The sequence below is a fragment of the Alligator mississippiensis genome, chromosome 9 (genome assembly GCF_030867095.1).
Source record: "Alligator mississippiensis isolate rAllMis1 chromosome 9, rAllMis1, whole genome shotgun sequence".
Taxonomy (NCBI): Eukaryota; Metazoa; Chordata; order Crocodylia; family Alligatoridae; genus Alligator; species Alligator mississippiensis.
In genome coordinates, this window is record NC_081832.1 from 49,454,070 (window position 1) to 49,462,937 (window position 8,868).

Consider the following 8,868-nt stretch of genomic DNA (forward strand, 5'->3'; position numbering starts at 1 on the left):
ATTAGTTAGATAAAAAGCTTATCTTACCTCATTAATCAGAATCCTATAGTAGAAACCCAGAAAGTGCTATTTCAGCTTGTTTCACTTTTGGTCACTTAACCTACTCACAGATGACTGAGCCACATAATATCAGTGAGGGCTTTACATACACCCAGAAGAGTAAAACCAGAGCAGGACACCTGTGGCCCAAGTAGGAAGCTCTGCATGAATCCAGTCCTGGCATTCAGCAAATCCCCTAAAGTTAGAGGGCCAGTGCTCCCACAGAGCATTAGTGGGCAGTAACATGAGAATCTAAAACTAAAGCTGGGTCTTTTAAAAAGAGAACTGAGGCCCTGCAGCTATAGCTAATATTCCAATCAAGTGCACACAGACTGGTTCCCTGCAACCTGTGTTACTTTTTCAGATTCCATATACTGAGTTTAGCTACATGGTCAAGTTGGGGAAGGACAGGGATTTTCAGAAGACAAGAGTGGGATATAACCAAATATTCCTTCTTGCTTTAGGTATACATGGATCCCTCTGCACCAAAGGACTTACTGCCCTCTCTTCTGAGTATTGAGAATTAACCATATAGAGAGATTGGATTGGAGACAGGACAGAGAAGTGCTCAGGAGCTTTTAAGCTGGGTGCAGTGACAGGCCCAAATCAGAATAGGTTGACTAACCATCTCTGAACTCCACATTAACATAGAAAAGAAAGCAAACAGCTTGTTGCCTCTATACAACAGTAGGCGATGCTACAATCCCATCATTCCATGTTGTAGGGGAAGGGTTACAAAACTGTTTTTCATGCAGCATTTCTCAACAGAAACAGCCACGTTGTACTATCAAAAGTTGCATAAATCTAGGTCAGAAGTTAAATCTAGTTAGATTTATAGCTTATAATAGGGAAATAATGTAGCTTTAATTATACTACAACTTTGATATCCATTTTAAGTAACTTATTCAGACTGTTTATTCTGCCCTGGGGCTGCAGCTTCCACTCAGAACCTCATGCAGCAAAATTTAAAAAAAATACATGATAAAGGTTTTACAATTCTTTAAACCTTGGAGACCATTTATATCTAGTCTGAGCAGCTTGAAATGAGACACCGCCATAGGAAAAATGTGGGCAAAATAGATCATTCCTTATTACAATTCTACAATAGAGAAAACCACAATGATTGCAGAGGTGCTGTCCCTTAAGTGAAAAATATCACATGCTTTGCTTTCTATAATCATTTATACTGCTCTTGTGTTTGGGGGCAGTAGCATTGTTCTTCTGAAAGTCACTAGTGTTGATTTGTTCATTGGTCAAAGCAGGGACTGCTACAGATGTTCCCATTAGATGACCCGAACCAAATGAACCATTAAGAAATATGGAATCAGAGCAAAGATTCCTTTGTATCCGTTCTGCACCCCTGCTGTCCTGAAGAAAGACAACTCAAGTGAAGGACAAACTCTGGTGACTGCAAATGGCAAGTGGGAAGGTGTCATGAATGCAGGATTTTGTAATGCATACAGTAACTGCCTTCCACCCATTAAAGCATAGGTTAGAAAATTGCTTGACTTCACTAGGGGAAAGCTCACTCTCATACTGTAGCACTGCTATTCTCTCAGGTCTAGAAATGTTAACAAGCACCTGCCAGGACCATAACCCTTCTTCTACAAACTTTTCCATAGTGTTTTATAAAACAAGTCACCTTGACAATAATCAAGAGTTACAGAGACACCTAACAGCTATTTGTGACAGACTTTTACATGTTTTTAATCTCTTGTCTGCCTCTGAGATGTGCTGTTTGACAGTCTTTAGACCCAGAAGAGTAGGTAAACAGCAAAAGAACCATAATAAAAAAAGAGAAAAAGTACATTTAAACAGACTGTAATTTTGTTTGTACAGACTGGGTTTTTTTAAACCCAGTTGTTTAATCTGTGTTATTTACATGTCTCTTTATAATAGAGACAAGCGAGCAGAATGAATAAATTAATTCCCCAGTCCCTACTAAACAGAGCTCTGCTAATATTTTAATTCTTACCATTTGATACACATTGGTTTTTGTTTAAACAAACAGAGAAACAAACAAAACACAGCATCTCATAGGATGTATTTATCTTCCAAGAAAAAAAAAAAACCAACCAGAAACATAAAAATTCATGCCCGAGCATGTTTCCCAAATAATCAACAAGCCCATACAACACTTCTGAGGTTTCTAAATTTATCTGAAAACTAAATGAGTGTTTTTATGATGCCCATCTTGGCAAAATAAGAGCTCAAAAAACCTTTATATATGTACACAGAAATAAAACAGAGAACTGTAGAATATTCTTAATACTAGAATCATCATCATATTCATAATGAAGAACTCTTTTTTTCCCCCCTAAAAAACAGTTCTTTACTTATTACTGCAATCTCAAGGAACTTTGAAGAAATCCCTTATTCCACCAAAACTGTACTAAGGCCCATGACCCAAGTTTCTGATTAGCAAGCAACCAATGGAAACAGCCTTTGAAACTTTAACAAATAACAAACAATGACCCTGCAGATTACCTATTAGCGTGAGGGTAGTTGTTGGTAAATAATCACAGTATTTAAATAAGTGAAGATGGAGAAGAAATATCCGTGTAAGGGAGTAGTCATCAAAAACACTTCCAGGGCTATTTAATCAATATGACACCTCAGAAGTTACAACAAAGATGAGTCTGGTTCTTTTTTTATAAAATCTCTATTAACTTTATTTCTCTTCCACCTACTCAGGACAAAGTGTGTAAACTAGGTGACTAGCTAAAAACGCTGAACAGCATTCAAACAACAACCTACATTTTGAATCACACAATTTACAAAAATGCTGGTAAGACAAGTATATCATAAACGCCCAAGCAGGGAACAACTGTCTGAAGTACTGATCACTCATGAGTTCTACATTATTTCCAAACACAGTCCAATATTAACTTCTTCACACAGCACACAAGCTGCTTTCGAAGAGGGACCCACTGGCAGCACACGAGCATGCAGCAGTCTGCAGATACCCCGATCAGATGCACATCACAAACTACATTTCAAAAGTTGGAAACAATTACATAAGGCTACACAGCATCAGTGCATCCTTCACTGCACACAGCACTCATTCACTTCCTTAAAAGCAACTGCTGCTCAGACCCCCAGCAGAACATCCCCGAAGAGACCTGCAAATCTCACTAGCAAACCTCCTAAGATGCAACCGCAATTACTCGGCACAGCTGACAGCGAAACAGAACAAATGAACAGCAGTGACTTACCTTTGTTGAGGGTGCCTGTGATGAGCTTAAAGATGGTCTGGGCAAATTTAACAATCCCATGCTTGCATCTCTTTGAACAGCCGCTCATGATTTAAATGCAAAGGCAGAATCTTGTTTCCTGTGATCTTTACAACTTCGATGGCACTTTGTGCAATGCACAAAACTCTAGCTCAGAGACAGACCCACAGCCTCTGCACCGAGACTTCCTTCAATAAAAGCTTTCAGGAACAGCAGTATTGTGTTTGCTGAAGATGGGGCTCTTCCCTTCAGCTTCTTCGCGGCACCCGCAGACACATTACAGGATGCTCTGTGGCTGTGGCTGCCCCGATGGAACTTGATAAGCAGAGGCACACGGGGAGCGAGGAGGAGGAGGAGTTTGCTTTCCCAAGCTTTACTGACTGCTTTACAGGGTAGTGATCATGCAGCAATTAATAGTGGAGTCATAAGGGTGGTGACTGCTACATAGAAAAGCTGTTGTTTTCGTGCATCTTGGTGTCCCTTTCTCAACTAATCCCATTTAGTTTGCTTGCAGTGATTTGCAAGGGTTGTACAGGTTTTCTTATTGAGCCTGCTATAAATAATAAAGCAACAGTGCACCCAGAAGTTTCTAATGCAGCTCTTCCCCCCCCCCCCCCTTCCTTTACTTACCTAAATGTTTCTGAACTAGCCAACTGTTCAAAATTCACAGTTGCACCAGTCTACACCCTGGAGGTTTCAACTGCTGTAGCGTATAACCCTGCACAGCTTGCTAGTGTTTTAGGCTGGGAACAGGAATTACACACAAACCTCAGAAATCAGTTCAAATCTGTAACACAACAGAAGTTCAGTGCACATAAACCACTTTCAAGATTACCAAAATTGGTTTAAGATAAACTTGTTTGGATGCAGTATCAGGCTTAGCTTACCTCCATTAACTGCTTTAGGTTAACTTGATTTACTGAACTTCTGCCCAGGTTCCCTCCAGATTCAAATTATCTCTCAGTTCCCCAGCATCCCAGAATGCTTTACACCTTCCTCAGCAACACCCCATGGGCATGCTAGCCTTTGCCCTAAGTTGTCGGCTTCAGCCAAACAGGTAGATGTCTCTAGCACCCCCCCAGCTTCTGGCCTGAGCTACTGGCTACACGTGGCTGCATTTCCAGAATCAAAATGAGTGTCTGTTCACTTGCTTATTGATTCAATCTACACAGCCAAAACTAACTTGTGAAAATTGAATCGATTCAGCTTCAGGCTTTTTGGCTGTCTGTACTTAGCCACAAAGCTTTGTTTTTGTGCAATGCATTATCTTTAGTGTAAAATTTGCCCCACCTTATCAAGTTTCCCAACTGCGAATATATCCCCCAGTGACAACCAGCTCCTTCATTTCTCCCAAGTCAGCCAATTATGTTCCTGAAATATTTCAGATAAACAAGCCTTATGTTGGACTTATCCAGCAATAGCACAGTTCAGCTGGCTGAGTGTTACAAAACTTACCAGGGCACTAAGTAGTCTCAGATGTCCTGAGGGTTTACGTCATGCGTAAGTTTTCCACTGATTTAAAAAAAAACAAGAGCACCTTCTTATCCCAGGTTATACAGTACAGTTCCTTTGCCACCTGCTCACACCGTCTCCCTCAATTTAGATAATTTAATTCAATCTTTCACAGAATCAACCTGAAACAAACCTTTTGCCTCCAAATGTTAAATAGCTTAACCCTACATCCTCATCAGGAAATAAAGATAGCTTCTGGCTTCAGGGAATTCAGATAATCCCTTTTATTCTACAGACAGTGAACTGCTTTATAGCACATCTTAAATTCCCTTTCAGGCAGAATTCAGAGATTTACCAATTTGCTAGTCACTCATTTTGGGGGGGGGGGGGGAAATGGGGGGAGTTGTATTTTCCATATTGAACACCTGTCCTCTCTCTTTCCTTCCTGCCCTTAACAAGCTCCAGTTGGATGACTCTCCTTCTCTAGCGTTAGCAACTATCTTCTCTGTTCCCTTTGACTAACTCCAACCTTGAATGGCTAGGTTTGGGTCAGGAGAATGAGGTGTCATATTCAAAGGGATAAGAAGTAAAGATTGTGTAAGCAAACTGTCCTTGGGCTCAGAGATTTGGTGATTTGTGCAAGGCTTAGTAGTCAGCATTAGTTCTAAATCAGTGCTTCCCAAGCTTTTCCTCAGCACGACCCCATTTAGGGCCCCATTTCCTCAGCATGACCCCCTACTCCCAACCCATAGCCCTTCTCCCCCATGACCCCATACACTGATGTTGTGACCCCGTTTGCGATTGCAACCCACAGTTTGGGAAATGCGGTTCTAAATTATTAGCTCCAAGCTGCTGGAGATCACAAGTGTTTACCATTTGATGGCTATGCACTGATTAATCTTAATTAAGTTAATTTTAAAATGATTTTTAAAAATAATGCTGTATATACCTTTGAATGTAATTACTGGACTGTACCACATACTGTTTCAAATTGTTTCCATTTATTTTGTGATTTTATATAGATTATGAAAACTTCCATTACGGCACCAAACAATCTTTGTATCATAAGTAGGGACCTACTGAAATCACAATTTCACATTTTATGCATAAAACACAAAATCAGCCATTTTCTGTGAAAAGCAGTGGACTTTGCAATTTTGGCAGGCTCACTGCAGAAAAAAATAAAAACTTACCAGCAAGCAGAGAAAAGGGCGGGAAGCACCTCAGTCTTGAAGCACCGGGTGAGGGAGAGAGTGGGGAGAAGGAGCAAATGAGAGGCTGAGCCCATGACAGTACGGTGCCAGTCCAGGGCCAGTCAGGGAAGTGACAGGGTATTGGGGTCGTCTTTTAAAAAGCCAGAGGCATGCTGCTGAAGCATGCTACAGCCTAAGGAGGATTGAGCAGGAGTGAACACTGAGAAGAAATCCAAGAGGACCAAGTACATTTCAGTTCTGGACTGCATAGGGCAATATCCTGCAGGGATCTTGCACACAGATGGAGGCAGACTGTTCTGTACCACCTGAAATGTGTCTCTGCATTTGTCAAAGAAACCAATAGACCAATAGTTAGGGCACATCCAGATGAGTATGGCCATGCAGCATGTGGTGCTGCAAACATGTCTGTAATTCCACATACAGCACAGTCAGGTGACCTCTGCGCTGCAAAGGCACACTGCCCAGGCGTGCGCTGCTCTGCTTTTTTTTTCCGCAAGTTTTTTTGACCCCTGGATATCCAAGGGCCAAAAAACCCAAGGAAAAGAAAAGCAGAACAGCACGTGCCCGGGCAGCATGCAACGCTGAAAAACAGCCAGGCCAACCAGAGCCATGCTGCAGCTGCCAGCCAGGCTCTGCCTAGCAGGATCACTGCTGCTTCAGCCCTGGGAGGTCTCCAGGACCCCTGGTAAACCTCCTAGGCCCAGCACAATGCTGACCTCAGCCTCCCCTACTGCCCCCAGGGTATCTTGCCATGTGCCAAAGCATATGTGGCACAGGTGTTCCCCAGGGACAAGCTACACCACTGCTACCTGTGCCAGGGGAACTACATCTTCACGCTTGTCTGGACACGACCTTAGAGTCCGAGGTGCATGTGAAGTGAAAGGCTGCTGCAGAGCCTGAAAATCAGAGCAAGAAACAAGTGATCACATCCTTGCTCTTTAAAAGGACCAGAGAAAGCAGCTTGGCAAGGTGAGCGGCAGCATTTTCTCTTGTGGAGACTTTTGTAGTGGCGAACATCCCACTGGAGAAACTTGATCACCCAAAGTTGAGACTACCTAAACCAACACATGCAAAATGTTGGCAGTTTTCTGTGTGTGAATGTAGATGATCTTTCCATGCCACAAAAAAAAACTGCATTTCCTCTCTCTGGACTAGATAGTCCTCTTCAAGTTCAGCCGCCACACCTTAGATGGAAAGGAAAAAACCAAAAAGAAGGTACAGTCTTGGGAGGTAAATCTGGTGTTAAATTCTGCAGCCTAGCAGACTGTGTCCTCTTCACAGGGCTCCACCATCCCCACACCCTGTCCTTATCACACCAGATGTTTCGGTGTAGATCAACTGTGCAAGCTCTTCTGTAGGGAATCATAAATCGATACGCTGCCTTACTTTATGTCCAGGCAACAGGTCCTCTGCCACGGGCTTCCTATCAAGGTCTCCACCCCACAAGTCCCAAATATAAAGTCTCACAATTCCCCACTCCTCCTTTAGGAAAGGCATATCACGGGCCAGAGCCTGACATCTCTAACTCACCCTCTCAATCCATCTTCTTCTCTTTCTTTTTTCTTTCAGGTACCAGGAACGAAGACCCCGCACTTCCCAGACTCAAACCCATTGGGTTGGGTGCAGCAATTGCTCTTTGTCACCACTCTCAGGTAAGTCCATTTGCAGAACAATGTTCTGCTGGTTTCCAGTCAGTCATGTGCCACTGCACCTCTATGCACTTCCATGAGCTTCTACTCGTGCTGCTTCCCTCACCGAGGAACAAATTACTCAACTATCGTAGGTTTTAACTTCCGGGATGATCAGCTAGATGTTCAGTCGTAGCTCCCCATTCACCGCCTCACTGTCTCCTCTAGCTGATTGTTTTAATTATCATTCAGGGACTCCTGCTGGGGTTTCCCTCTGCCTGGTCTCACCACCGTGGTAAGTTTCTCTTTCCCCACTGTTCTTTTGGCTTTTTGTGACAGGGTATATTTACTTCCCTGTCACAGTGAACAAGCTTCACTAAAACTATCTGCAGTGATTGTTTTATCTGTACAATCCACAAAGTCTGCATTGGCAGAGTATGAATCCTTCTCCACTGTGGCCAGGGAAACCACTGACCCTCAAGATAACTATGTGCTTCAGACTTTATTTATAACCTGGCAGCTGTACAGATTAGGACCCTGCCTGTTTTTCAAACAGAGCCAGTCCACCTCACATCAACTTTTCTACTGTGGATAAGGCTGTAGTGAAGGCAATTGTCAACTATGGCTTAGCATTTAACAAGATCTCAGCATTTCCATCCAATAGTGTACATGTGCAAGGCTTTCTCTGACTTGCTCCAAGGAATGCTGCCCAACACAGTTCATGTCAAATGCAATGTGCACATTCTGTCTTTAGTGACATGTGGTGCATGCAGTTCCCCAACATGGATAGCCTGGTTGTCCTCCTTCAATAAAGCCTTGAAGCACTGTCCAGGCCATAAGCTCTAGTACAGGGACTACCTTACCAGTCAAAGTGGAGACACACCTTCAAATGTGTTGCTGTCACCAGAGCCTGTGTTCACAGGGTGGAATTCATGGTTCAGTGAGGTCCATTACCACACCAAGCATATGCAGTGCTACCAGCAGTTTGTGAGCAAGGAGCTGGAAATCACACCTGCCACACAGTGCATGTTTAAGCTTTACAATCTCCTAGAACAGGGAGATGTTCATTCCTATGCATCACTGATTGGATTCCCTGTCATCGTCATGCACTCTGTCCAGTCAGATATTCCTTTGTTCCAACAGACCCATCACATGCACGTATTTTAATTTGGTCAATCCATCAAAACTGAAAATCCCAAGGGGTCTGCAGCTGGTCACTGTGACCTGGCCATTGCAGCAGTTTCTTATCTCATGTTATGAAACACCATGGATGTTTTTAATTTTCCAGACTGTTCATGCCCA

The 8,868-nt window shown here is 42.9% G+C and overlaps 1 long non-coding RNA gene across 1 annotated transcript in view; it reads right to left on the bottom strand.

The window, feature by feature from the left end:
• Window positions 1–3,869, bottom strand: part of LOC132252485 (uncharacterized) — a 124,249-nt gene extending 120,380 nt beyond the window's left edge. Inside the window, exon 1 of the long non-coding RNA XR_009464389.1 lies at window positions 3,255–3,869. This is a non-coding gene — a long non-coding RNA (uncharacterized LOC132252485). The remainder of the gene's footprint in view (window positions 1–3,254) is intronic.
• Between the last annotated feature and the right edge of the window lie 4,999 nt (window positions 3,870–8,868).